This window comes from Ambystoma mexicanum, chromosome 10 (assembly GCF_040938575.1).
Source record: "Ambystoma mexicanum isolate Mex_15411 chromosome 10, UKY_AmexF1_1, whole genome shotgun sequence".
Lineage (NCBI taxonomy): Eukaryota > Metazoa > Chordata > Amphibia > Caudata > Ambystomatidae > Ambystoma > Ambystoma mexicanum.
The window spans coordinates 522215476-522239294 of NC_090932.1; the positions used below are offsets into that span (position 1 = coordinate 522215476).

At 46.4% G+C, this 23819-nt stretch overlaps 22 non-coding genes and 43 pseudogenes across 22 annotated transcripts; all 65 read left to right on the plus strand.

Annotated features, from left to right (window-relative positions):
• Positions 1–34: 34 nt before the first annotated feature.
• On the plus strand, positions 35–153 carry LOC138494111 (5S ribosomal RNA). The gene has a single exon (XR_011277071.1). It is a non-coding gene; the product is annotated as a 5S ribosomal RNA (ribosomal RNA).
• A 106-nt stretch (positions 154–259) lies between these two features.
• LOC138493926 (5S ribosomal RNA) lies at positions 260–378 on the plus strand. The gene has a single exon (XR_011276903.1). It is a non-coding gene; the product is annotated as a 5S ribosomal RNA (ribosomal RNA).
• A 679-nt stretch (positions 379–1057) lies between these two features.
• On the plus strand, positions 1058–1176 carry LOC138493642 (5S ribosomal RNA). The gene has a single exon (XR_011276646.1). It is a non-coding gene; the product is annotated as a 5S ribosomal RNA (ribosomal RNA).
• Positions 1177–1282: 106 nt separating this feature from the next.
• Positions 1283–1391, plus strand: LOC138495403 (5S ribosomal RNA; annotated as a pseudogene).
• Positions 1392–1497: 106 nt separating this feature from the next.
• Positions 1498–1616, plus strand: LOC138494703 (5S ribosomal RNA; annotated as a pseudogene).
• A 476-nt stretch (positions 1617–2092) lies between these two features.
• Positions 2093–2201, plus strand: LOC138496099 (5S ribosomal RNA; annotated as a pseudogene).
• A 106-nt stretch (positions 2202–2307) lies between these two features.
• LOC138496643 (5S ribosomal RNA) lies at positions 2308–2426 on the plus strand. Its single transcript, XR_011278136.1, has one exon. It is a non-coding gene; the product is annotated as a 5S ribosomal RNA (ribosomal RNA).
• A 106-nt stretch (positions 2427–2532) lies between these two features.
• LOC138494054 (5S ribosomal RNA) lies at positions 2533–2651 on the plus strand. Its single transcript, XR_011277020.1, has one exon. It is a non-coding gene; the product is annotated as a 5S ribosomal RNA (ribosomal RNA).
• Positions 2652–2757: 106 nt separating this feature from the next.
• LOC138494476 (5S ribosomal RNA) lies at positions 2758–2876 on the plus strand. Its single transcript, XR_011277402.1, has one exon. It is a non-coding gene; the product is annotated as a 5S ribosomal RNA (ribosomal RNA).
• Positions 2877–2982: 106 nt separating this feature from the next.
• On the plus strand, positions 2983–3101 carry LOC138493927 (5S ribosomal RNA). The gene has a single exon (XR_011276904.1). It is a non-coding gene; the product is annotated as a 5S ribosomal RNA (ribosomal RNA).
• Positions 3102–3780: 679 nt separating this feature from the next.
• Positions 3781–3899, plus strand: LOC138494480 (5S ribosomal RNA). Its single transcript, XR_011277406.1, has one exon. It is a non-coding gene; the product is annotated as a 5S ribosomal RNA (ribosomal RNA).
• Positions 3900–4005: 106 nt separating this feature from the next.
• On the plus strand, positions 4006–4124 carry LOC138493752 (5S ribosomal RNA). Its single transcript, XR_011276746.1, has one exon. It is a non-coding gene; the product is annotated as a 5S ribosomal RNA (ribosomal RNA).
• A 106-nt stretch (positions 4125–4230) lies between these two features.
• On the plus strand, positions 4231–4349 carry LOC138494188 (5S ribosomal RNA). Its single transcript, XR_011277141.1, has one exon. It is a non-coding gene; the product is annotated as a 5S ribosomal RNA (ribosomal RNA).
• Positions 4350–4455: 106 nt separating this feature from the next.
• LOC138495437 (5S ribosomal RNA) lies at positions 4456–4565 on the plus strand (annotated as a pseudogene).
• A 106-nt stretch (positions 4566–4671) lies between these two features.
• LOC138493732 (5S ribosomal RNA) lies at positions 4672–4790 on the plus strand. The gene has a single exon (XR_011276728.1). It is a non-coding gene; the product is annotated as a 5S ribosomal RNA (ribosomal RNA).
• A 106-nt stretch (positions 4791–4896) lies between these two features.
• LOC138495404 (5S ribosomal RNA) lies at positions 4897–5005 on the plus strand (annotated as a pseudogene).
• Positions 5006–5111: 106 nt separating this feature from the next.
• Positions 5112–5230, plus strand: LOC138494477 (5S ribosomal RNA). The gene has a single exon (XR_011277403.1). It is a non-coding gene; the product is annotated as a 5S ribosomal RNA (ribosomal RNA).
• Positions 5231–5336: 106 nt separating this feature from the next.
• On the plus strand, positions 5337–5455 carry LOC138494559 (5S ribosomal RNA). The gene has a single exon (XR_011277478.1). It is a non-coding gene; the product is annotated as a 5S ribosomal RNA (ribosomal RNA).
• Positions 5456–6134: 679 nt separating this feature from the next.
• On the plus strand, positions 6135–6253 carry LOC138494481 (5S ribosomal RNA). The gene has a single exon (XR_011277407.1). It is a non-coding gene; the product is annotated as a 5S ribosomal RNA (ribosomal RNA).
• Positions 6254–6359: 106 nt separating this feature from the next.
• On the plus strand, positions 6360–6469 carry LOC138495438 (5S ribosomal RNA; annotated as a pseudogene).
• Positions 6470–6575: 106 nt separating this feature from the next.
• LOC138495093 (5S ribosomal RNA) lies at positions 6576–6684 on the plus strand (annotated as a pseudogene).
• Positions 6685–6790: 106 nt separating this feature from the next.
• On the plus strand, positions 6791–6899 carry LOC138495433 (5S ribosomal RNA; annotated as a pseudogene).
• A 305-nt stretch (positions 6900–7204) lies between these two features.
• Positions 7205–7323, plus strand: LOC138493928 (5S ribosomal RNA). Its single transcript, XR_011276905.1, has one exon. It is a non-coding gene; the product is annotated as a 5S ribosomal RNA (ribosomal RNA).
• A 679-nt stretch (positions 7324–8002) lies between these two features.
• On the plus strand, positions 8003–8111 carry LOC138495473 (5S ribosomal RNA; annotated as a pseudogene).
• Positions 8112–8217: 106 nt separating this feature from the next.
• Positions 8218–8326, plus strand: LOC138495220 (5S ribosomal RNA; annotated as a pseudogene).
• A 106-nt stretch (positions 8327–8432) lies between these two features.
• Positions 8433–8551, plus strand: LOC138494604 (5S ribosomal RNA). Its single transcript, XR_011277519.1, has one exon. It is a non-coding gene; the product is annotated as a 5S ribosomal RNA (ribosomal RNA).
• A 690-nt stretch (positions 8552–9241) lies between these two features.
• On the plus strand, positions 9242–9360 carry LOC138493501 (5S ribosomal RNA). The gene has a single exon (XR_011276518.1). It is a non-coding gene; the product is annotated as a 5S ribosomal RNA (ribosomal RNA).
• Positions 9361–9466: 106 nt separating this feature from the next.
• LOC138495094 (5S ribosomal RNA) lies at positions 9467–9575 on the plus strand (annotated as a pseudogene).
• Positions 9576–9681: 106 nt separating this feature from the next.
• Positions 9682–9800, plus strand: LOC138496655 (5S ribosomal RNA). The gene has a single exon (XR_011278147.1). It is a non-coding gene; the product is annotated as a 5S ribosomal RNA (ribosomal RNA).
• A 106-nt stretch (positions 9801–9906) lies between these two features.
• On the plus strand, positions 9907–10015 carry LOC138495215 (5S ribosomal RNA; annotated as a pseudogene).
• Positions 10016–11126: 1111 nt separating this feature from the next.
• Positions 11127–11245, plus strand: LOC138494441 (5S ribosomal RNA). The gene has a single exon (XR_011277371.1). It is a non-coding gene; the product is annotated as a 5S ribosomal RNA (ribosomal RNA).
• Positions 11246–11576: 331 nt separating this feature from the next.
• On the plus strand, positions 11577–11695 carry LOC138495482 (5S ribosomal RNA; annotated as a pseudogene).
• Positions 11696–11801: 106 nt separating this feature from the next.
• On the plus strand, positions 11802–11920 carry LOC138494908 (5S ribosomal RNA; annotated as a pseudogene).
• A 106-nt stretch (positions 11921–12026) lies between these two features.
• Positions 12027–12145, plus strand: LOC138495117 (5S ribosomal RNA; annotated as a pseudogene).
• A 106-nt stretch (positions 12146–12251) lies between these two features.
• Positions 12252–12370, plus strand: LOC138495019 (5S ribosomal RNA; annotated as a pseudogene).
• Positions 12371–12476: 106 nt separating this feature from the next.
• On the plus strand, positions 12477–12595 carry LOC138494901 (5S ribosomal RNA; annotated as a pseudogene).
• Positions 12596–12702: 107 nt separating this feature from the next.
• LOC138496087 (5S ribosomal RNA) lies at positions 12703–12811 on the plus strand (annotated as a pseudogene).
• Positions 12812–13501: 690 nt separating this feature from the next.
• Positions 13502–13620, plus strand: LOC138493502 (5S ribosomal RNA). The gene has a single exon (XR_011276519.1). It is a non-coding gene; the product is annotated as a 5S ribosomal RNA (ribosomal RNA).
• Positions 13621–13726: 106 nt separating this feature from the next.
• LOC138495095 (5S ribosomal RNA) lies at positions 13727–13835 on the plus strand (annotated as a pseudogene).
• Positions 13836–14114: 279 nt separating this feature from the next.
• LOC138495216 (5S ribosomal RNA) lies at positions 14115–14223 on the plus strand (annotated as a pseudogene).
• A 1111-nt stretch (positions 14224–15334) lies between these two features.
• LOC138494489 (5S ribosomal RNA) lies at positions 15335–15453 on the plus strand. The gene has a single exon (XR_011277414.1). It is a non-coding gene; the product is annotated as a 5S ribosomal RNA (ribosomal RNA).
• A 331-nt stretch (positions 15454–15784) lies between these two features.
• LOC138495483 (5S ribosomal RNA) lies at positions 15785–15903 on the plus strand (annotated as a pseudogene).
• A 106-nt stretch (positions 15904–16009) lies between these two features.
• Positions 16010–16128, plus strand: LOC138494909 (5S ribosomal RNA; annotated as a pseudogene).
• Positions 16129–16234: 106 nt separating this feature from the next.
• LOC138495118 (5S ribosomal RNA) lies at positions 16235–16353 on the plus strand (annotated as a pseudogene).
• Positions 16354–16459: 106 nt separating this feature from the next.
• On the plus strand, positions 16460–16578 carry LOC138495020 (5S ribosomal RNA; annotated as a pseudogene).
• A 106-nt stretch (positions 16579–16684) lies between these two features.
• Positions 16685–16803, plus strand: LOC138494903 (5S ribosomal RNA; annotated as a pseudogene).
• Positions 16804–16910: 107 nt separating this feature from the next.
• LOC138496088 (5S ribosomal RNA) lies at positions 16911–17019 on the plus strand (annotated as a pseudogene).
• A 669-nt stretch (positions 17020–17688) lies between these two features.
• On the plus strand, positions 17689–17807 carry LOC138494075 (5S ribosomal RNA). Its single transcript, XR_011277039.1, has one exon. It is a non-coding gene; the product is annotated as a 5S ribosomal RNA (ribosomal RNA).
• A 105-nt stretch (positions 17808–17912) lies between these two features.
• On the plus strand, positions 17913–18021 carry LOC138495682 (5S ribosomal RNA; annotated as a pseudogene).
• Positions 18022–18127: 106 nt separating this feature from the next.
• LOC138494996 (5S ribosomal RNA) lies at positions 18128–18246 on the plus strand (annotated as a pseudogene).
• Positions 18247–18903: 657 nt separating this feature from the next.
• Positions 18904–19022, plus strand: LOC138495194 (5S ribosomal RNA; annotated as a pseudogene).
• A 106-nt stretch (positions 19023–19128) lies between these two features.
• LOC138495581 (5S ribosomal RNA) lies at positions 19129–19246 on the plus strand (annotated as a pseudogene).
• A 1111-nt stretch (positions 19247–20357) lies between these two features.
• LOC138494857 (5S ribosomal RNA) lies at positions 20358–20477 on the plus strand (annotated as a pseudogene).
• A 331-nt stretch (positions 20478–20808) lies between these two features.
• On the plus strand, positions 20809–20927 carry LOC138495143 (5S ribosomal RNA; annotated as a pseudogene).
• A 106-nt stretch (positions 20928–21033) lies between these two features.
• Positions 21034–21152, plus strand: LOC138495449 (5S ribosomal RNA; annotated as a pseudogene).
• Positions 21153–21258: 106 nt separating this feature from the next.
• Positions 21259–21377, plus strand: LOC138495250 (5S ribosomal RNA; annotated as a pseudogene).
• A 106-nt stretch (positions 21378–21483) lies between these two features.
• Positions 21484–21602, plus strand: LOC138495304 (5S ribosomal RNA; annotated as a pseudogene).
• Positions 21603–21708: 106 nt separating this feature from the next.
• LOC138495137 (5S ribosomal RNA) lies at positions 21709–21827 on the plus strand (annotated as a pseudogene).
• A 106-nt stretch (positions 21828–21933) lies between these two features.
• LOC138495322 (5S ribosomal RNA) lies at positions 21934–22052 on the plus strand (annotated as a pseudogene).
• A 106-nt stretch (positions 22053–22158) lies between these two features.
• Positions 22159–22277, plus strand: LOC138495631 (5S ribosomal RNA; annotated as a pseudogene).
• A 107-nt stretch (positions 22278–22384) lies between these two features.
• On the plus strand, positions 22385–22503 carry LOC138495028 (5S ribosomal RNA; annotated as a pseudogene).
• A 106-nt stretch (positions 22504–22609) lies between these two features.
• LOC138495561 (5S ribosomal RNA) lies at positions 22610–22728 on the plus strand (annotated as a pseudogene).
• A 106-nt stretch (positions 22729–22834) lies between these two features.
• LOC138495240 (5S ribosomal RNA) lies at positions 22835–22953 on the plus strand (annotated as a pseudogene).
• Positions 22954–23059: 106 nt separating this feature from the next.
• LOC138495021 (5S ribosomal RNA) lies at positions 23060–23178 on the plus strand (annotated as a pseudogene).
• Positions 23179–23499: 321 nt separating this feature from the next.
• LOC138495691 (5S ribosomal RNA) lies at positions 23500–23608 on the plus strand (annotated as a pseudogene).
• The last annotated feature ends 211 nt before the right edge of the window (positions 23609–23819 follow it).

Here is a 23819-nt window from a genome sequence, read left to right on the forward strand (position 1 = left end):
GATGCTTAAAGGTACAAATCTCAGAAGGCCCAGAGCCTACGGCCACACCACACTGAATGTGCCTGATCTCGTCTGATCTCAGAAGCTAAGCAGTGTCAGGCCTAGTTAGTACCTGGATGGGAGACCGCCTGGGAATACCAGGTGCTGTAGGCTTTTTTGTGCTCCATGTTCAGGCAGTGAGCCATTTCTCAATTGGCTTTCAAAACTGCACGGTCTAGCCAACTAGATGCTTAAAGGTACAAATCTCAGAACGCCCAGAGCCTACGGCCACACCACACTGAATGCGCCTGATCTCGTCTGATCTCAGAAGCTAAGCAGTGTCGGGCCTAGTTAGTACCTGGATGGGAGACCGCCTGGGAATACCAGGTTCTGTAGGCTTTTTTGTGCTCTATGATTAGTAATTGTGCCACTTCTCAATTTCTTTTTAAATTTGCTTATGATTCCAAAATAAATGTATCCCTTTTAATAGCGGAAATGTTGGACAACAACATGAGGGCTGGCGCTACCTATTTACATAAAATTAACATACGGGTAGTGTGTTCATGGGTAATAAATCTACCTTCACATGTAATGCAGTTCAGAGAATATTGAGTCCATAAAGAGTCTTGAAAGAAAGCCATGGTTGTGTTGGTTGTTCTCTCCAACTCCCTGCAACAGAAACAGGATGGATGGAGTAAAGTTATCCTACCAGACATAGGAGTCCTGAATGGGCCCACAAGTCTTATATATCTCGCCTGATCGAGCCTGATTGGGTGATGAGCGTGGTATCATGTTGCAAGTGGCTTTATGGCTTAGCTTACTAACTGTAAATGCATAAGAGTAATACTCTTAGCATTTCTCAATTTTAGGGCTACACCACAATGAATGCGCCCGATCTCGGAAGCTAAGCAGTTTCGGGCCTAGTTAGTACCTGGATGGGAGACCGCCTGGGAATACCAGGTGCTGTATGCTTTTTTTTGCTCCATGTTCAGGCAGTGAGCCATTTCTCAATTGGCTTTCAAAACTGCATGGTCTAGCCAACTAGATGCTTAAAGGTACAAATCTCATAAGGCCTAGAGCCTACGGCCACACCACACTGAATGCGCCTGATCTCGTCTGATCTCAGAAGCTAAGCAGTGTTGGGCCTAGTTAGTACCTGGATGGGAGACCGCCTGGGAATACCAGGTGCTGTAGGCTTTTTTGTGCTCCATGTTCAGGCAGTGAGCCATTTCTCAATTGGCTTTCAAAACTGCATGGTCTAGCCAACTAGATGCTTAAAGGTACAAATCTCAGAAGGCCCAGAGCCTACAGCCACACCACACTGAATGCGTCTGATCTCAGAAGCTAAGCAGTGTCGGGCCTAGTTAGTACCTGGATGGGAGACGGCCTGGGAATACCAGGTGCTGTAGGCTTTTTTGTGCTCCATGTTCAGGCAGTGAGCCATTTCTCAATTGGCTTTCAAAACTGCATGGTCTAGCCAACTAGTTGCTTAAAGGTACAAATCTCAGAAGGCCCAGAGCCTACGGCCACACCACACTGAATGTGCCTGATCTTGTATGATCTCAGAAGCTAAGCAGTGTCGGGCCTAGTTAGTACCTGGATGGGAGACCGCCTGGGAATACCAGGTTCTGTAGGCTTTTTTTGTGCTCTATGATTAGTAATTGTGCCACTTCTCAATTTCTTTTTAAATTTGCTTATGATTCCAAAATAAATGTATCCCTTTTAATAGCGGAAATGTTGGACAACAACATGAGGGCTGGCGCTACCTATTTACATAAAATTAACATACGGGTAGTGTGTTCATGGGTAATAAATCTACCTTCACATGTAATGCAGTTCAGAGAATATTGAGTCCATAAAGAGTCTTGAAAGAAAGCCATGGTTGTGTTGGTTGTTCTCTCCAACTCCCTGCAACAGAAACAGGATGGATGGAGTAAAGTTATCCAAACAGACATAGGAGTCCTGAATGGGCCCACAAGTCTTATATATCTCGCCTGATCGAGCCTGATCCAGCGCTGATCGGGTGATGAGCGTGGTATCATGTTGCAAGTGGCTTTATGGCTTAGCTTACTAACTGTAAATGCATAAGAGTAATACTCTTAGCATTTCTCAATTTTAGGGCTAAACCACAATGAATGCGCCCGATCTCGGAAGCTAAGCAGTTTCGGGCCTAGTTAGTACCTGGATGGGAGACCGCCTGGGAATACCAGGTGCTGTAGGCTTTTTTGTGCTCCATGTTCAGGCAGTGAGCCATTTCTCAATTGGCTTTCAAAACTGCATGGTCTAGCCAACTAGATGCTTAAACGTACACATCTCAGAAGGCCCAGAGCCTACGGCCACACCACACTGAATGCGCCTGATCTCGTCTGATCTCAGAAGCTAAGCAGTGTCGGGCCTAGTTAGTACCTGGATGGGAGACCGCCTGGGAATACCAGGTGCTGTAGGCTTTTTTGTGCTCCATGTTCAGGCAGTGAGCCATTTCTCAATTGGATTTCAAAACTGCATGGTCTAGCCAACTAGATGCTTAAAGGTACAAATTTCAGAAGGCCCAGAGCCTACGGCCACACCACACTGAATGCGCCTGATCTCGTCTGATCTCAGAAGCTAAGCAGTGTCGGGCCTAGTTAGTACCTGGATGGGAGACGGCCTGGGAATACCAGGTGCTGTAGGCTTTTTTGTGCTCCATGTTCAGGCAGTGAGCCATTTCTCAATTGGCTTTCAAAACGGCATGGTCTAGCCAACTAGATGCTTAAAGGTACAAATCTCAGAATGCCCAGAGCCTACGGCCACACCGCACTGAATGCGCCTGATCTCGTTTGATCTCAGAAGCTAAGCAGTGTCGGGCCTAGTTAGTACCTGGATGGGAGCCGGCCTGGGAATACCAGGTGCTGTAGGCTTTTTTGTGCTCCATGTTCAGGCAGTGAGCCATTTCTCAATTGGCTTTCAAAACTGCATGGTCTAGCCAACTAGATGCTTAAAGGTACAAATCTCAGAAGGCCCAGAGCCTACGGCCACACCACACTGAATGCGCCTGATCTCGTCTGATCTCAGAAGCTAAGCAGTGTCGGGCCTAGTTAGTACCTGGATGGGAGACCGCCTGGGAATACCAGGTTCTGTAGGCTTTTTTGTGCTCTATGATTAGTAATTGTGCCACTTCTCAATTTCTTTTTAAATTTGCTTATGATTCCAAAATAAATGTATCCCTTTTAATAGCGGAAATGTTGGACAACAACATGAGGGCTGGCGCTACCTATTTACATAAAATTAACATACGGGTAGTGTGTTCATGGGTAATAAATCTACCTTCACATGTAATGCAGTTCAGAGAATATTGAGTCCATAAAGAGTCTTGAAAGAAAGCCATGGTTGTGTTGGTTGTTCTCTCCAACTCCCTGCAACAGAAACAGGATGGATGGAGTAAAGTTATCCTACCAGACATAGGAGTCCTGAATGGGCCCACAAGTCTTATATATCTCGCCTGATCGAGCCTGATCGGGTGATGAGCGTGGTATCATGTTGCAAGTGGCTTTATGGCTTAGCTTACTAACTGTAAATGCATAAGAGTAATACTCTTAGCATTTCTCAATTTTAGGGCTACACCACAATTAATGCGCCCGATCTCGGAAGCTAAGCAGTTTCGGGTCTAGTTAGTACCTGGATGGGAGACCTCCTGTGAATACCAGGTGCTGTAGGCTTTTTTGTGCTCCATGTTCAGGCAGTGAGCCATTTCTCAATTGGCTTTCAAAACTGCATGGTCTAGCCAACTAGATGCTTAAAGGTACAAATCTCAGAAGGCCCAGAGCCTACGGCCACACCACACTGAATGCGCCTGATCTCGTCTGATCACAGAAGCTAAGCAGTGTCAGGCCTAGTTAGTACCTGGATGGGAGACCGCCTGGGAATACCAGGTGCTGTAGGCTTTTTTGTGCTCCATGTTCAGGCAGTGAGCCATTTCTCAATTGGCTTTCAAAACTGCATGGTCTAGCCAACTAGATGCTTAAAGGTACAAATCTCAGAAAGCCCAGAGCCTACGGCCACACCACACTGAATGCGCCTGATCTCGTCTGATCTCAGAAGCTAAGCAGTGTAGGGCCTAGTTAGTACCTGGATGGGAGACCGCCTGGGAATACCAGGTGCTGTAGGCTTTTTTGTGCTCCATGTTCAGGCAGTGAGCCATTTCTCAATTGGCTTTCAAAACTGCATGGTCTAGCCAACTAGATGCTTAAAGGTACAAATCTCAGAAGGCCCAGAGCCTACGGCCGCACCACACTGAATGCGCCTGATCTCGTCTGATCTCAGAAGCTAAGCAGTGTCGGGCCTAGTTAATACCTGGATGGGAGACCGCCTGGGAATACCAGGTGCTGTAGGCTTTTTTGTGCTCCATGTTCAGGCAGTGAGCCATTTCTCAATTGGCTTTCAAAACTGCATGGTCTAGCCAACTAGATGCTTAAAGGTACAAATCTCAGAAGGCCCAGAGCCTACGGCCACACCACACTGAATGCGTCTGATCTCAGAAGCTAAGCAGTGGTCGGGCCTAGTTAGTACCTGGATGGGAGACCGCCTGGGAATACCAGGTGCTGTAGGCTTTTTTGTGCTCCATGTTCAGGCAGTGAGCCATTTCTCAATTGGCTTTCAAAACTGCATGGTCTAGCCAACTAGATGCTTAAAGGTACAAATCTCAGAAGGCCCAGAGCCTACGGCCACACCACACTGAATGCGCCTGATCTTGTCTGATCTCAGAAGCTAAGCAGTGTCGGGCCTAGTTAGTACCTGGATGGGAGACCGCCTGGGAATACCAGGTGCTGTAGGCTTTTTTGTGCTCCATGTTCAGGCAGTGAGCCATTTCTCAATTGGCTTTCAAAACTGCATGGTCTAGCCAACTAGATGCTTAAAGGTACAAATCTCAGAAGGCCCAGAGCCTACAGCCACACCACACTGAATGCGTCTGATCTCAGAAGCTAAGCAGTGTCGGGCCTAGTTAGTACCTGGATGGGAGACGGCCTGGGAATACCAGGTGCTGTAGGCTTTTTTGTGCTCCATGTTCAGGCAGTGAGCCATTTCTCAATTGGCTTTCAAAACTGCATGGTCTAGCCAACTAGATGCTTAAAGGTACAAATCTCAGAAGGCCCAGAGCCTACGGCCACACCGCACTGAATGCGCCTGATCTCGTTTGATCTCAGAAGCTAAGCAGTGTCGGGCCTAGTTAGTACCTGGATGGGAGCCGGCCTGGGAATACCAGGTGCTGTAGGCTTTTTTGTGCTCCATGTTCAGGCAGTGAGCCATTTCTCAATTGGCTTTCAAAACTGCATGGTCTAGCCAACTAGATGCTTAAAGGTACAAATCTCAGAAGGCCCAGAGCCTACGGCCACACCACACTGAATGCGCCTGATCTCGTCTGATCTCAGAAGCTAAGCAGTGTCGGGCCTAGTTAGTACCTGGATGGGAGACGGCCTGGGAATACCAGGTTCTGTAGGCTTTTTTGTGCTCTATGATTAGTAATTGTGCCACTTCTCAATTTCTTTTTAAATTTGCTTATGATTCCAAAATAAATGTATCCCTTTTAATAGCGGAAATGTTGGACAACAACATGAGGGCTGGCGGTACCTATTTACATAAAATTAACATACGGGTAGTGTGTTCATGGGTAATAAATCTACCTTCACATGTAATGCAGTTCAGAGAATATTGAGTCCATAAAGAGTCTTGAAAGAAAGCCATGGTTGTGTTGGTTGTTCTCTCCAACTCCCTGCAACAGAAACAGGATGGATGGAGTAAAGTTATCCTACCAGACATAGGAGTCCTGAATGGGCCCACAAGTCTTATATATCTCGCCTGATCGAGCCTGATCGGGTGATGAGCGTGGTATCATGTTGCAAGTGGCTTTATGGCTTAGCTTACTAACTGTAAATGCATAAGAGTAATACTCTTAGCATTTCTCAATTTTAGGGCTACACCACAATTAATGCGCCCGATCTCGGAAGCTAAGCAGTTTCGGGTCTAGTTAGTACCTGGATGGGAGACCCCCTGGGAATACCAGGTGCTGTAGGCTTTTTTGTGCTCCATGTTCAGGCAGTGAGCCATTTCTCAATTGGCTTTCAAAACTGCATGGTCTAGCCAACTAGATGCTTAAAGGTACAAATCTCAGAAGGCCCAGAGCCTACGGCCACACCACACTGAATGCGCCTGATCTCGTCTGATCACAGAAGCTAAGCAGTGTCAGGCCTAGTTAGTACCTGGATGGGAGACCGCCTGGGAATACCAGGTGCTGTAGGCTTTTTTGTGCTCCATGTTCAGGCAGTGAGCCATTTCTCAATTGGCTTTCAAAACTGCATGGTCTAGCCAACTAGATGCTTAAAGGTACAAATCTCAGAAGGCCCAGAGCCTACGGCCACACCACACTGAATGCGTCTGATCTCAGAAGCTAAGCAGTGGTCGGGCCTAGTTAGTACCTGGATGGGAGACCGCCTGGGAATACCAGGTGCTGTAGGCTTTTTTGTGCTCCATGTTCAGGCAGTGAGCCATTTCTCAATTGGCTTTCAAAACTGCATGGTCTAGCCAACTAGATGCTTAAAGGTACAAATCTCAGAAGGCCCAGAGCCTACGGCCACACCACACTGAATGCGTCTGATCTCAGAAGCTAAGCAGTGTCGGGCCTAGTTAGTACCTGGATGGGAGACCGCCTGGGAATACCAGGTGCTGTAGGCTTTTTTGTGCTCCATGTTCAGGCAGTGAGCCATTTCTCAATTGGCTTTCAAAACTGCATGGTCTAGCCAACTAGATGCTTAAAGGTACAAATCTCAGAAGGCCCAGAGCCTACGGCCACACCACACTGAATGCGTCTGATCTCAGAAGCTAAGCAGTGTCGGGCCTAGTTAGTACCTGGATGGGAGACAGCCTGGGAATACCAGGTGCTGTAGGCTTTTTTGTGCTCCATGTTCAGGCAGTGAGCCATTTCTCAATTGGCTTTCAAAACTGCATGGTCTAGCCAACTAGATGCTTAAAGGTACAAATCTCAGAAGGCCCAGAGCCTACTCTCGTCTGATCTCAGAAGCTTAGCAGTGTTGGGCCTAGTTAGTACCTGGATGGGAGACCGCCTGGGAATACCAGGTGCTGTAGGCTTTTTTGTGCTCCATGTTCAGGCAGTGAGCCATTTCTCAATTGGCTTTCAAAACTGCATGGTCTAGCCAACTAGATGCTTAAAGGTACAAATCTCAGAACGCCCAGAGCCTACGGCCACACCACACTGAATGCGCCTGATCTCGTCTGATCTCAGAAGCTAAGCAGTGTCGGGCCTAGTTAGTACCTGGATGGGAGACCGCCTGGGAATACCAGGTTCTGTAGGCTTTTTTGTGCTCTATGATTAGTAATTGTGCCACTTCTCAATTTCTTTTTAAATTTGCTTATGATTCCAAAATAAATGTATCCCTTTTAATAGCGGAAATGTTGGACAACAACATGAGGGCTGGCGCTACCTATTTACATAAAATTAACATACGGGTAGTGTGTTCATGGGTAATAAATCTACCTTCACATGTAATGCAGTTCAGAGAATATTGAGTCCATAAAGAGTCTTGAAAGAAAGCCATGGTTGTGTTGGTTGTTCTCTCCAACTCCCTGCAACAGAAACAGGATGGATGGAGTAAAGTTATCCTACCAGACATAGGAGTCCTGAATGGGCCCACAAGTCTTATATATCTCGCCTGATCGAGCCTGATCGGGTGATGAGCGTGGTATCATGTTGCAAGTGGCTTTATGGCTTAGCTTACTAACTGTAAATGCATAAGAGTAATACTCTTAGCATTTCTCAATTTTAGGGCTACACCACAATGAATGCGCCCGATCTCGGAAGCTAAGCAGTTTCGGGCCTAGTTAGTACCTGGATAGGAGACCGCCTGCGAATACCAGGTGCTGTAGGCTTTTTTGTGCTCCATGTTCAGGCAGTGAGCCATTTCTCAATTGGCTTTCAAAACTGCATGGTCTAGCCAACTAGATGCTTAAAGGTACAAATCTCAGAAGGCCCAGAGCCTACGGCCACACAACACTGAATGCGCCTGCTCTCAGAAGCTAAGCAGTGTCGGGCCTAGTTAGTACCTGGATGGGAGACCGCCTGGGAATACCAGGTGCTGTAGGCTTTTTTGTGCTCCATGTTCAGGCAGTGAGCCATTTCTCAATTGGCTTTCAAAACTGCATGGTCTAGCCAACTAGATGCTTAAAGGTACAAATCTCAGAAGGCCCAGAGCCTACGGCCACACCACACTGAATGCGTCTGATCTCAGAAGCTAAGCAGTGTCGGGCCTAGTTAGTACCTGGATGGGAGACCGCCTGGGAATACCAGGTGCTGTAAGCTTTTTTGTGCTCCATGTTCAGGCAGTGAGCCATTTCTCAATTGGCTTTCAAAACTGCATGGTCTAGCCAACTAGATGCTTAAAGGTACAAATCTCAGAAGGCCCAGAGCCTACGGCCACACCACACTGAATCCGCCTGATCTTGTCTGATCTCAGAAGCTAAGCAGTGTCGGGCCTAGTTAGTACCTGGATGGGAGACCGCCTGGGAATACCAGGTTCTGTAGGCTTTTTTGTGCTCTATGATTAGTAATTGTGCCACTTCTCAATTTCTTTTTAAATTTGCTTATGATTCCAAAATAAATGTATCCCTTTTAATAGCGGAAATGTTGGACAACAACATGAGGGCTGGCGCTACCTATTTACATAAAATTAACATACGGGTAGTGTGTTCATGGGTAATAAATCTACCTTCACATATAATGCAGTTCAGAGAATATTGAGTCCATAAAGAGTCTTGAAAGAAAGCCATGGTTGTGTTGGTTGTTCTTTCCATCTCCCTGCAACAGAAACAGGATGGATGGAGTAAAGTTATCCAACCAGACATAGGAGTCCTGAATGGGCCCACAAGTCTTATATATCTCGCCTGATCCAGCCTGATCCAGCGCTGATCGGGTGATGAGCGTGGTATCATGTTGCAAGTGGCTTTATGGCTTAGCTTACTAACTGTAAATGCATAAGAGTAATACTCTTAGCATTTCTCAATTTTAGGGCTACACCACAATGAATGCGCCCGATCTCGGAAGCTAAGCAGTTTCGGGCCTAGTTAGTACCTGGATGGGAGACCGCAAGGGAATACCAGGTGCTGTAGGCTTTTTTGTGCTCCATGTTCAGGCAGTGGGCCATTTCTCAATTGGCTTTCAAAACTGCATGGTCTAGCCAACTAGATGCTTAAAGGTACAAATCTCAGAAGGCCCAGAGCCTACGGCCACACCACACTGAATGCGCCTGATCTCGTCTGATCTCAGAAGCTAAGCAGTGTCGGGCTTAGTTAGTACCTGGATGGGAGACCGCCTGGGAATACCAGGTGCTGTAGGCTTTTTTGTGCTCCATGTTCAGGCAGTGAGCCATTTCTCAATTGGCTTTCAAAACTGCATGGTCTAGCCAACTAGATGCTTAAAGGTACAAATCTCAGAAGGCCCAGAGCCTACGGCCACACCACACTGAATGCGTCTGATCTCAGAAGCTAAGCAGTGTCGGGCCTAGTTAGTACCTGGATGGGAGACCGCCTGGGAATACCAGGTGCTGTAGGCTTTTTTGTGCTCCATGTTCAGGCAGTGAGCCATTTCTCAATTGGCTTTCAAAACTGCATGGTCTAGCCAACTAGATGCTTAAAGGTACAAATCTCAGAAGGCCCAGAGCCTACGGCCACACCACACTGAATGCGCCTGATCTCGTCTGATCTCAGAAGCTAAGCAGTGTCGGGCCTAGTTAGTACCTGGATGGGAGACCGCCTGGGAATACCAGGTGCTGTAGGCTTTTTTGTGCTCCATGTTCAGGCAGTGAGCCATTTCTCAATTGGCTTTCAAAACTGCATGGTCTAGCCAACTAGATGCTTAAAGGTACAAATCTCAGAAGGCCCAGAGCCTACGGCCACACCACACTGAATGCGTCTGATCTCAGAAGCTAAGCAGTGTCGGGCCTAGTTAGTACCTGAATGGGAGACCGCCTGGGAATGCCAGGTGCTGTAGGCTTTTTTGTGCTCCATGGTCAGGCAGTGAGCCATTTCTCAATTGTCTTTCAATACTGCATGGTCTAGCCGACTAGATGCTTAAAGGTACAAATCTCAGAAGGCCCATAGCCTACAGCCGCACCACACTGAATGCTCCCAATCTCAGAAACTAAGCAGTGTCGGGCCAAGTTAGTTACCTAGATGGGAGACCGCCTGGCAATATCAGGTGCTGTAGGCTTTTTTGTCCTCCGTGTTCAGGCAGTGAGCCATTTCTCAATTGTCTTTCAATACTGCATGGTCTAGCCCACTAGATGCTTAAAGGTTCAAATCTCAGAAGGCCCAGAGCCTACAGCCGCACCACACTGAGTGCCCCTAATCTCAAAAACTAAGCAGTGTCAGGCCTAGTTCGTACCTGGATGGGAGACTGCCTGGGAATACCAGGTGCTGTATGCTTTTTTGTGCTCTATGATTAGTAATTGTGCCACTTCTCAATTGCATTTTAAATTTGCTTATGATTCCAAAATAAATGTATCCCTATTAATAGCGGAAATGTTGGACAACAACATGAGGGCTGGAGCTACCTATTTACATAGAATTAACATATGGGTAGTGTGTTCATTTGTAATAAATCTACCTTCACATATAATGCAGTTCAGAGAATATTGAGTCCATAAAGAGGCTTGAAAGAAAGCCATAGTTGTGTTGGTTGTTCTCTCCAACTCCCTGCAACAGAAACAGGATGGATGGAGTAAAGTTATCCTACCAGACATAGGAGTCCTGAATGGGCCCACAAGTGTTATATATCTCGCCTGATCGAGCGCTGATTGAGTGATGAGCGTGGTATCATGTTGCAAGTGGCTTTATGGCTTAGCTTGCTAACTGTAAATGCATAAGAGTAATACTCTTAGCATTTCTCAATTTTAGGGCTACACCACACTGAATGCACCCGATCTCGGAAGCTAAGCAGTTTCGGGCCTAGTTAGTACCTGGATGGGAGACTGCCTGGGAATACCATGTGCTGTAGGCTTTTTTGTGCTCCATGTTCAGGCAGTGAGCCATTTCTCAATTGTCTTTCAAAACTGCATGGTCTAGCCAACGAGATGCTAAAAGGTACAAATCTCAGATGCCGCTGTGCCTACAGCCACACCACACTGAATGCGCTTGATCTCATCTGATCTCAGAAGCTAAGCAGTGTCAGGCCTAGTTAGTTCCAGGATGGGAGACCGCCTGGGAATACCAGGTGCTGTAGGCTTTTTTGTGCTCCATGTTCAGGAAGTGAGCCATTTCTCAATTGTCTTTCAATAATGCATGGTCTAGCCGACTAGGTGCTTAAAGGTACAAATCTCAGAAGACCCAGAGCCTATGGCCACATCATACTGCGTGCGCCTGATCTTGTCTGATCTCAGAAGCTAGGCCGTGTTGGGCCTAGTTAGTACCTGGATGGGAGACTGCCTGGGAATACCACATGCTGTACGCGTTTTTGTGCTCCATGTTCAGGAAGTGAGCCATTTCTCAATTGTCTTTCAAAACTGCATGGTCTAGCCGACTAGATGCTTAAAGGTATAAATCTCAAAAGGTCCAGAGTCTACGGCAACACCACACTGAATGCGCCTGATCTTGTCTGATCTTAGAAGCTAAACAGTGTCAAGCCTAGTTAGTACCTGGATGGGAGACCGCCTGGGAATACCAGGTGCTGTACGCATTTTTGTGCTCCATGTTCAGGAAGTGAGCCATTTCTCAATTGTATTTCAAAACTGCATGGTCTAGCCAACCAAATGCTTAAAGGTACAAATCTCCGAAGGCCCAGAGCCTACGGCCACACCACACTGAGCGTGCCTGATCTCATCTGATCTCAGAAGCTAAGCAATGTTGGGCCTAGTTAGTACCTGTATGGGAGACCACCTGGAAATATCAGGTGCTGTAGGATTTTTTGTGCTCCATGTTCAGGAAGTGAACCATTTCTCAATTGTCTTTCAATACTGCATGGTCTAGCTTACTAGATGCTTAAAGGTACAAATCTCAGACAGCCTAGAGCCTACGGACACACCACACTGAATGCGCCTGATTTTGTCTGATCTCAAAAGCTAAGCAGTGTCGGGCCTCGTTAGTACCTGGATGGGACACCGCCTGGGAATACCAGGTGCTGTAGGCTTTTTTGTGCTCCATGTTCAGGAAGTGAGCCATTTCTCAAATGTCTTTCAAAACTGCATGGTCTAGCCAACTAGATGCTAAAAGGTACAAATCTCAGAAGGCCCAGAGCCTACGGCCACACCACACTGAGTGTGCCTGATCTCATCTGATCTCAGAAGCTACGCAATGTTGGGCCTAGTTAGTACCTGTATGGGAGACCACCTGGAAATATCAGGTGCTGTAGGCTTTTTTGTGCTCCATGTTCAGGAAGTGAGCCATTTCTCATTTGTCTTTCAATACTGAATGGTCTAGCCGACTAGATGCTTAAAGGTACAAATCTCATACATCGTAGAGCCTACGGACACACCACACTGAATGCGCCTGATCTTGTCTGATCTCAGAAGCTAAGCAGTGTCGGGCCTAGTTAGTACATGGATGGGAGACCACCTGGGAATGCCAGGTGCTGTAGCCTTTTTTTGTGCTCCATGTTCAGGCAGTGAGCCATTTCTCAATTGTCTTTCAATACTGCATGGTCTAGCCGACTAGATGCTTAAAGGTACAAATCTCAGATAGCCCATAGCCTACAGCCGCACCACACTGAATGCGCCTAATCTCAGAAACTAATCAGTGTCGGGCCAAGTTAGTATCTGGATGGGAGACCGCCTGGGAATACCAGGTGCTGTAGGCTTTTTTGTGCTCTATGATTAGTAATTGTGCCACTTCTCAATTGCTTTTTAAATTTGCTTATGATTCCAAAATAAATGTATCCCTTTTAATAGCAGAAATGTTGGACAACAACATGAGGGCTGGAGCTACCTATTTACATAGAATTAACATACTGGTAGAGTGTTCATGGGTAACAAATCTACCTTCACATGTAATGCAGTTCAGAGAATATTGAGTCCATAAAGAGGCTTGAAAGAAAGCCATGGTTGTGTTGGTTGTTCTCTCCAACTCCCTGCAACAGAAACAGGATGGATGGAGTAAAGTTATCCAACCAGACATAGGAGTCCTGAATGGGCCCACAAGTCTTATATATCTCGCCTGATCCAGCCTGATCCAGCGCTGATCGGGTGATGAGCGTGGTATCATGTTGCAAGTGGCTTTATGGCTTAGCTTACTAACTGTAAATGCATAAGAGTAATACTCTTAGCATTTCTCAATTTTAGGGCTACACCACAATGAATGCGCCCGATCTCGGAAGCTAAGCAGTTTCGGGCCTAGTTAGTACCTGGATGGGAGACCGCAAGGGAATACCAGGTGCTGTAGGCTTTTTTGTGCTCCATGTTCAGGCAGTGAGCCATTTCTCAATTGGCTTTCAAAACTGCATGGTCTAGCCAACTAGATGCTTAAAGGTACAAATCTCAGAAGGCCCAGAGCCTACGGCCACACCACACTGAATGCGCCTGATCTCGTCTGATCTCAGAAGCTAAGCAGTGTCGGGCTTAGTTAGTACCTGGATGGGAGACCGCCTGGGAATACCAGGTGCTGTAGGCTTTTTTGTGCTCCATGTTCAGGCAGTGAGCCATTTCTCAATTGGCTTTCAAAACTGCATGGTCTAGCCAACTAGATGCTTAAAGGTACAAATCTCAGAAGGCCCAGAGCCTACGGCCACACCACACTGAATGCGTCTGATCTCAGAAGCTAAGCAGTGTCGGGCCTAGTTAGTACCTGGATGGGAGACCGCCTGGGAATACCAGGTGCTGTAGGCTTTTTTGTGCTCCATGTTCAGGCAGTGAGCCATTTCTCAATTGGCTTTCAAAACTGCATGGTCTAGCCAACTAGATGCTTAAAGGTACAAATCTCAGAAGGCCCAGCTAAGCAGTGTCGGGCCTAGTTAGTACCTGGATGGGAGACTGCCTGGGAATACCAGGTGCTGTAGGCTTTTTTGTGCTCCATGTTCAGGCAGTGAGCCATTTCTCAATTGGCTTTCAAAACTGCATGGTCTAGCCAACTAGATGCTTAAAGGTACAAATCTCAGAAGGCCCAGAGCCTACGGCCACACCACACTGAATGCGTCTGATCTCAGAAGCTAAGCAGTGTCGGGCCTAGTTAGTACCTGAATGGGAGACCGCCTGGGAATGCCAGGTGCTGTAGGCTTTTTTGTGCTCCATGGTCAGGCAGTGAGCCATTTCTCAATTGTCTTTCAATACTGCATGGTCTAGCCGACTAGATGCTTAAAGGTACAAATCTCAGAAGGCCCATAGCCTACAGCCGCACCACACTGAATGCTCCCAATCTCAGAAACTAAGCAGTGTCGGGCCAAGTTAGTTACCTAGATGGGAGACCGCCTGGCAATATCAGGTGCTGTAGGCTTTTTTGTCCTCCGTGTTCAGGCAGTGAGCCATTTCTCAATTGTCTTTCAATACTGCATGGTCTAGCCCACTAGATGCTTAAAGGTTCAAATCTCAGAAGGCCCAGAGCCTACAGCCGCACCACACTGAGTGCCCCTAATCTCAAAAACTAAGCAGTGTCAGGCCTAGTTCGTACCTGGATGGGAGACTGCCTGGGAATACCAGGTGCTGTAGGCTTTTTTGTGCTCTATGATTAGTAATTGTGCCACTTCTCAATTGCATTTTAAATTTGCTTATGATTCCAAAATAAATGTATCCCTATTAATAGCGGAAATGTTGGACAACAACATGAGGGCTGGAGCTACCTATTTACATAGAATTAACATATGGGTAGTGTGTTCATTTGTAATAAATCTACCTTCACATATAATGCAGTTCAGAGAATATTGAGTCCATAAAGAGGCTTGAAAGAAAGCCATAGTTGTGTTGGTTGTTCTCTCCAACTCCCTGCAACAGAAACAGGATGGATGGAGTAAAGTTATCCTACCAGACATAGGAGTCCTGAATGGGCCCACAAGTGTTATATATCTCGCCTGATCGAGCGCTGATTGAGTGATGAGCGTGGTATCATGTTGCAAGTGGCTTTATGGCTTAGCTTGCTAACTGTAAATGCATAAGAGTAATACTCTTAGCATTTCTCAATTTTAGGGCTACACCACACTGAATGCACCCGATCTCGGAAGCTAAGCAGTTTCGGGCCTAGTTAGTACCTGGATGGGAGACTGCCTGGGAATACCATGTGCTGTAGGCTTTTTTGTGCTCCATGTTCAGGCAGTGAGCCATTTCTCAATTGTCTTTCAAAACTGCATGGTCTAGCCAACGAGATGCTAAAAGGTACAAATCTCAGATGCCGCTGTGCCTACAGCCACACCACACTGAATGCGCTTGATCTCATCTGATCTCAGAAGCTAAGCAGTGTCAGGCCTAGTTAGTTCCTGGATGGGAGACCGCCTGGGAATACCAGGTGCTGTAGGCTTTTTTGTGCTCCATGTTCAGGAAGTGAGCCATTTCTCAATTGTCTTTCAATAATGCATGGTCTAGCCGACTAGGTGCTTAAAGGTACAAATCTCAGAAGACCCAGAGCCTATGGCCACATCATACTGAGTGCGCCTGATCTTGTCTGATCTCAGAAGCTAGGCCGTGTTGGGCCTAGTTAGTACCTGGATGGGAGACCGCCTGGGAATACCACATGCTGTACGCGTTTTTGTGCTCCATGTTCAGGAAGTGAGCCATTTCTCAATTGTCTTTCAAAACTGCATGGTCTAGCCGACTAGATGCTTAAAGGTATAAATCTCAAAAGGTCCAGAGTCTACGGCAACACCACACTGAATGCGCCTGATCTTGTCTGATCTTAGAAGCTAAACAGTGTCAAGCCTAGTTAGTACCTGGATGGGAGACCGCCTGGGAATACCAGGTGCTGTACGCATTTTTGTGCTCCATGTTCAGGAAGTGAGCCATTTCTCAATTGTATTTCAAAACTGCATGGTCTAGCCAACCAAATGCTTAAAGGTACAAATCTCCGAAGGCCCAGAGCCTACGGCCACACCACACTGAGCGTGCCTGATCTCATCTGATCTCAGAAGCTAAGCAATGTTGGGCCTAGTTAGTACCTGTATGGGAGACCACCTGGAAATATCAGGTGCTGTAGGATTTTTTGTGCTCCATGTTCAGGAAGTGAACCATTTCTCAATTGTCTTTCAATACTGCATGGTCTAGCTTACTAGATGCTTAAAGGTACAAATCTCAGACAGCCTAGAGCCTACGGACACACCACACTGAATGCGCCTGATTTTGTCTGATCTCAAAAGCTAAGCAGTGTCGGGCCTCGTTAGTACCTGGATGGGACACCGCCTGGGAATACCAGGTGCTGTAGGCTTTTTTGTGCTCCATGTTCAGGAAGTGAGCCATTTCTCAAATGTCTTTCAAAACTGCATGGTCTAGCCAACTAGATGCTAAAAGGTACAAATCTCAGAAGGCCCAGAGCCTACGGCCACACCACACTGAGTGTGCCTGATCTCATCTGATCTCAGAAGCTACGCAATGTTGGGCCTAGTTAGTACCTGTATGGGAGACCACCTGGAAATATCAGGTGCTGTAGGCTTTTTTGTGCTCCATGTTCAGGAAGTGAGCCATTTCTCATTTGTCTTTCAATACTGAATGGTCTAGCCGACTAGATGCTTAAAGGTACAAATCTCATACATCATAGAGCCTACGGACACACCACACTGAATGCGCCTGATCTTGTCTGATCTCAGAAGCTAAGCAGTGTCGGGCCTAGTTAGTACATGGATGGGAGACCACCTGGGAATGCCAGGTGCTGTAGCCTTTTTTTGTGCTCCATGTTCAGGCAGTGAGCCATTTCTCAATTGTCTTTCAATACTGCATGGTCTAGCCGACTAGATGCTTAAAGGTACAAATCTCAGATAGCCCATAGCCTACAGCCGCACCACACTGAATGCGCCTAATCTCAGAAACTAATCAGTGTCGGGCCAAGTTAGTATCTGGATGGGAGACCGCCTGGGAATACCAGGTGCTGTAGGCTTTTTTGTGCTCTATGATTAGTAATTGTGCCACTTCTCAATTGCTTTTTAAATTTGCTTATGATTCCAAAATAAATGTATCCCTTTTAATAGCAGAAATGTTGGACAACAACATGAGGGCTGGAGCTACCTATTTACATAGAATTAACATACTGGTAGAGTGTTCATGGGTAACAAATCTACCTTCACATGTAATGCAGTTCAGAGAATATTGAGTCCATAAAGAGGCTTGAAAGAAAGCCATGGTTGTGTTGGTTGTTCTCTCCAACTCCCTGCAACAGAAACAGGATGGATGGAGTAAAGTTATCCTACCAGACATAGGAGTCCTGAATGGGCCCACAAGTCTTATATATCTCGCCAGATCGAGTGATGAGCGTGGTATCATGTTGCAAGTGGCTTTGTGGCTTAGCTTACTAACTGTAAATGCATAAAAGTAATACTTTTAGCATTTCTCAATTTTAAGGCTACACCACACTGAATGCGCCCGATCTCGGAAGCTAAGCAGTTTCGGGCCTAGTTAGTACCTGGATGGGAGACTGCCTGGGAATACCAGGTGCTGTAGGCTTTTTTGTGCTCCATGTTCAGGAAGTGAGCCATTTCTCAATTGTCTTTCAATACTGCATGGTCTAGCCGACTACATGCTTAAAGGTACAAATCTCAGAAGGGCCAGAGCCTACGGCCACACCACACTGAATGCACCTGATCTCGTCTGATCTCACACGCTAAGCAGTGTCGGGCCTAGTTAGTACCTGGATGGGAGACCACCTGGGAATACCAGGTGCTGTAGGCTTTTTTGTGCTCCATGTTCAGGAAGTGAGCCATTTCTCAGTTGTCTTTCAATACTGCATGGTCTAGCCGACAAGATGCTTAAAGGTACAAATCTCAGAAGGGCCAGACCCTAGGCCACACCACACTGAATGCGTCTGATCTCAGAAGCTAAGCAGTGTCAGGCCTGGTTAGTACTTGGATGGGAGACCGCCTGGGAATACCAGGTGCTGTAGGCTTTTTTGTGCTCCATGTTCAGGCAGTGAGCCATTTCTCAATTGGCTTTCAAAACTGCATGGTCTAGCTAACTAGATGCTTAAAGGTACAAATCTCAGAAGGCCCAGCGCCTACGGCCACACCACACTGAATGCGCCTTTTCTCGTCTGATCTCAGAAGCTAAGCAGTGTCGGGCCTAGTTAGTACCTGGATGGGAGACCACCTGGAAATAGCAGGTGCTGTAGGCTTTTTTGTGCTCTATGATTAGTAATTGTGCCACTTCTCAATTTCTTTTTAAATTTGCTTATGATTCCAAAATAAATGTATCCCTTTTAATAGCGGAAATGTTGGACAACAACATGAGGGCTGGCGCTACCTATTTACATAAAATTAACATACGGTAGTGTGTTCGTGGGTAATAAATCTACCTTCACATGTAATGCAGTTCAGAGAATATTGAGTCCATAAAGAGTCTTGAAAGAAAGCCATGGTTGTGTTGGTTGTTCTCTCCAACTCCCTGCAACAGAAACAGGATGGATGGAGTAAAGTTATCCTACCAGACATAGGAGTCCTGAATGGGCCCACAAGTCTTATATATCTCGCCTGATCGAGCCTGATCGAGTGATGAGCATGGTATCATGTTGCAAGTGGCTTTATGGCTTAGCTTACTAACTGTAAATGCATCAGAGTAATATTCTTAGCATTTCCCAATTTTAGGGCTACACCACACTGAAGCAGTTTTGGGCCCAGTTAGTACCTGGATGGGAGACTGCCTGGGAATACCAGGTGCTGTAGGCTTTTTTTATGCCCCATGTTCCAGAAGTGATACATTTCTCAATTGTCTTTCAAAACTGCATGGTCTAGCCGACTAGATGCTTAAAGGTACAAATCTCAGAAGGCCCAGAGCCTACGGCCACACCACACTGAGTGTGCCTGATCTCATCTGATCTCAGAAGCTACGCAATGTTGGGCCTAGTTAGTACCTGTATGGGAGACCACCTGTAAATATCAGGTGCTGTAGGCTTTTTTGTGCTCCATGTTCAGGAAGTGAGCCATTTCTCAATTGTCTTTCAATACTGCATGGTCTAGCCGACTAGATGCTTAAAGGTACAAATCTCATACAGCCTAGAGCCTAAGGACACACCACACTGAATGCGCCTGATCTTGTTTGATCTCAGAAGCTAAGCATGTCGGGCCTAGTTAGTACCTGGATGAGAGACCACCTGGGAATGCCAGGTGCTGTAGGCTTTTTTGTGCTCCATGTTCAGGCAGTGAGCCATTTCTCAATTGTCTTTCAATACTGCATGGTCTAGCCGACTAGATGCTTAAAGGTACAAATCTCAGAAGGCCCATAGCCTACAGCCGCACCACACTGAATGCGCCTAATCTCAGAAACTAAGCAGTGTCGGGCCAAGTTAGTTACCTAGATGGGAGACCGCCTGGCAATATCAGGTGCTGTAGGCTTTTTTGTGCTCCGTGTTCAGGCAGTGAGCCATTTCTCAATTGTCTTTCAATACTGCATGGTCTAGCCGACTAGATGCTTAAAGGTTCAAATCTCAGAAGGCCCAGAGCCTACAGCCGCACCACACTGAATGCCCCTAATCTCAAAAACTAAGCAGTGTCAGGCCTAGTTCGTACCTGGATGGGAGACTGCCTGGGAATACCAGGTGTTGTAGGCTTTTTTGTGCTCTATGATTAGTAATTGTGCCACTTCTCAATTGCATTTTATATTTGCTTATGATTCCAAAATAAATGTATCCCTATTAATAGCGGAAATGTTGGACAACAACATGAGGGCTGGAGCTACCTATTTACATAGAATTAACATATGGGTAGTGTGTTCATTTGTAATAAATCTACCTTCACATATAATGCAGTTCAGAGAATATTGAGTCCATAAAGAGGCTTGAAAGAAAGCCATGGTTGTGTTGGTTGTTCTCTCCAACTCCCTGCAACAGAAACAGGATGGATGGAGTAAAGTTATCCTACCAGACATAGGAGTCCTGAATGGGCCCACAAGTGTTATATATCTCGCCTGATCGAGCGCTGATTGAGTGATGAGCGTGGTATTATGTTGCAAGTGGCTTTATGGCTTAGCTTGCTAACTGTAAATGCATAAGAGTAATACTCTTAGCATTTCTCAATTTTAGGGCTACACCACACTGAATGCACCCGATCTCGGAAGCTAAGCAGTTTCGGGCCTAGTTAGTACCTGGATGGGAGACTGCCTGGGAATACCATGTGCTGTAGGCTTTTTTGTGCTCCATGTTCAGGCAGTGAGCCATTTCTCAATTGTCTTTCAAAACTGCATGGTCTAGCCAACGAGATGCTAAAAGGTACAAATCTCAGATGCCGCTGAGCCTACAGCCACACCACACTGAATGCGCTTGATCTCATCTGATCTCATGAAGCTAAGCAGTGTCAGGCCTAGTTAGTTCCTGGATGGGAGACCGCCTGGGAATACCAGGTGCTGTAGGCTTTTTTGTGCTCCATGTTCAGGAAGTGAGCCATTTCTCAATTCTCTTTCAATAATGCATGGTCTAGCCGACTAGGTGCTTAAAGGTACAAATCTCAGAAGACCCAGAGCCTATGGCCACATCATACTGAGCGCGCCTGATCTTGTCTGATCTCAAAAGCTAGGCAGTGTTGGGCCTAGTTAGTACCTGGATGGGAGACCGCCTGGGAATACCACATGCTGTACGCATTTTTGTGCTCCATGTTCAGGAAGTGAGCCATTTCTCAATTGTCTTTCAAAACTGCATGGTCTAGCCGACTAGATGCTTAAAGGTAAAAATCTCAAAAGGTCCAGAGCCTACGGCAACACCACACTGAATGCGCCTGATCTTGTCTGATCTCAGAAGCTAAGCAGTGTCAAGCCTAGTTAGTACCTGGATGGGAGACCGCCTGGGAATACCAGGTGCTGTACGCATTTTTGTGCTCCATGTTCAGGAAGTGAGCCATTTCTCAATTGTATTTCAAAACTGCATGGTCTAGCCAACCAGATGCTAAAAGGTACAAATCTCAAAAGGCCCAGAGTCTACGGTTACATCACGCTGAATGTGCATGATCTCGTCTGATCTCAGAAGCTAAGCATTGTTGGGCTTAGTCAGTACCTGTATGGGAGACCACCTGGGAATATCAGGTGCTGTAGGCTTTTTTGTGCTCCACGTTCAGGAAGTGAGCCATTTCTCAATTGTCTTTCAATACTGCATGGTCTAGCCAACTAGATGCTTAAAGGTACAAATCTCCGAAGGCCCAGAGCCTACGGCCACACCACACTGAGTGTGCCTGATCTCTTCTGATCTCAAAAGCTAAGCAATGTTGGGCCTAGTTAGTACCTGTATGGGAGACCACCTGGAAATATCAGGTGCTGTAGGATTTTTTGTGCTCCATGTTCAGGAAGTGAACCATTTCTCAATTGTCTTTCAATACTGCATGGTCTAGCTGACTAGATGCTTAAAGGTACAAATCTCAGACAGCCTAGAGCCTACGTACACACCACACTGAATGCGCCTGATTTTGTCTGATCTCAAAAGCTAAGCAGTGTCGGGCCTCGTTAGTACCTGGATGGGACACCGCCTGGGAATACCAGGTGCTGTAGGCTTTTTTGTGCTCCATGTTCAGGAAGTGAGCCATTTCTCAAATGTCTTTCAAAACTGCATGGTCTAGCCAACTAGATGCTAAAAGGTACAAATCTCAGAAGGCCCAGAGCCTATGGCCACACCACACTGAGTGTGCCTGATCTCATCTGATCTCAGAAGCTACGCAATGTTGGGCCTAGTTAGTACCTGTATGGGAGACCACCTGGAAATATCAGGTGCTGTAGGCTTTTTTGTGCTCCATGTTCAGGAAGTGAGCCATTTCTCAATTGTCTTTCAATACTGAATGGTCTAGCCGACTAGATGCTTAAAGGTACAAATCTCATACATCTTAGAGCCTACGGACACACCACACTGAATGCGCCTGATCTTGTCTGATCTCAGAAGCTAACCAGTGTCGGGCCTACTTAGTACATGGATGGGAGACCACCTGGGAATGCCAGGTGCTGTAGCCTTTTTTGTGCTCCATGTTCAGGCAGTGAGCCATTTCTCAATTGTCTTTCAATAATGCATGGTCTAGCCGACTAGGTGCTTAAAGGTACAAATCTCAGAAGACCCAGAGCCTACGACCACATCATACTGAGTGCGCCTGATCTTGTCTGATCTGAGAAGCTAGGCAGTGTTGGGCCTAGTTAGTACCTGGATGGGAGACGGCCTGGGAATATCAGGTGCTGTAGGCTTTTTTTGTGCTCCACGTTCAGGAAGTGAACCATTTCTCAATTGTCTTTCAATACTGCATGGTCTTGCCAACTAGATGCTTAAAGGTACAAATCTCCAAAGGCCCAGAGCCTATGGCCACACCACACTGAGTGTGCCTGATCTCATCTGATCTCAGAAGCTAAGCAATGTTGGGCCTAGTTAGTACCTGTATGGGAGACCACCTGGAAATATCAGGTGCTGTAGGATTTTTTGTGCTCCATGTTCAGGAAGTGAACCATTTCTCAATTGTCTTTCAATACTGCATGGTCTAGCTGACTAGATGCTTAAAGGTATAAATCTCAAAAGGTCCAGAACCTACGGCAACACCACACTGAATGCGCCTGAACTTGTCTGATCTCAGAAGCTAAGCAGTGTCAAGCCTAGTTAGTACCTGGATGGGAGACCGCCTGGGAATACCAGGTGATGTACGCATTTTTGTGCTCCATGTTCAGGAAGTGAACCATTTCTCAATTGTCTTTCAATACTGCATGGTCTAGCTGACTAGATGTTTAAAGGTACAAATCTCAGACAGCCTAGAGCCTACAGACACACCACACTGAATGCGCCTGATTTTGTCTGATCTCAAAAGCTAAGCAGTGTCGGGCCTCGTTAGTACCTGGATGGGACACCGCCTTGGAATACCTGGTGCTGTAGGCTTTTTTGTGCTCCATGTTCAGGAAGTGAGCCATTTCTCAAATGTCTTTCAAAACTGCATGGTCTAGCCAACTAGATGCTAAAAGGTACAAATCTCAGAAGGCCCAGAGCCTACGGCCACACCACACTGAGTGTGCCTGATCTCATCTGATCTCAGAAGCTACGCAATGTTGGGCCTAGTTAGTACCTGTATGGGAGACCACCTGGAAATATCAGGTGCTGTAGGCTTTTTTGTGCTCCATGTTCAGGAAGTGAGCCATTTCTCAATTGTCTTTCAATACTGAATGGTCTAGCCGACTAGATGCTTAAAGGTACAAATCTCATACATCGTAGAGCCTACGGACACACCACACTGAATGTGTCTGATCTCAGAAGCAAAGCAGTGTCGGGCCTAGTTAGTACATGGATGGGAGACCACCTGGGAATGCCAGGTGCTGTAGCCTTTTTTGTGCTCCATGTTCAGGCAGTGAGCCATTTCTCAATTGTCTTTCAATACTGCATGGTCTAGCCGACTAGATGCTTAAAGGTACAAATCTCAGATAGCCCATAGCCTACAGCCGCACCACACTGAATTCGCCTAATCTCAGAAACTAAGCAGTGTCGGGCCAAGTTAGTATCTGGATGGGAGACCGCCTGGGAATACCAGGTGCTGTAGGCTTTTTTGTGCTCTATGATTAGTAATTGTGCCACTTCTCAATTGCTTTTTAAATTTGCTTATGATTCCAAAATAAATGTATCCCTTTTAATAGCGGAAATGTTGGACAACAACATGAGGGCTGGCGCTACCTATTTACATAGAATTAACATACTGGTAGAGTGTTCATGGGTAACAAATCTACCTTCACATGTAATGCAGTTCAGAGAATATT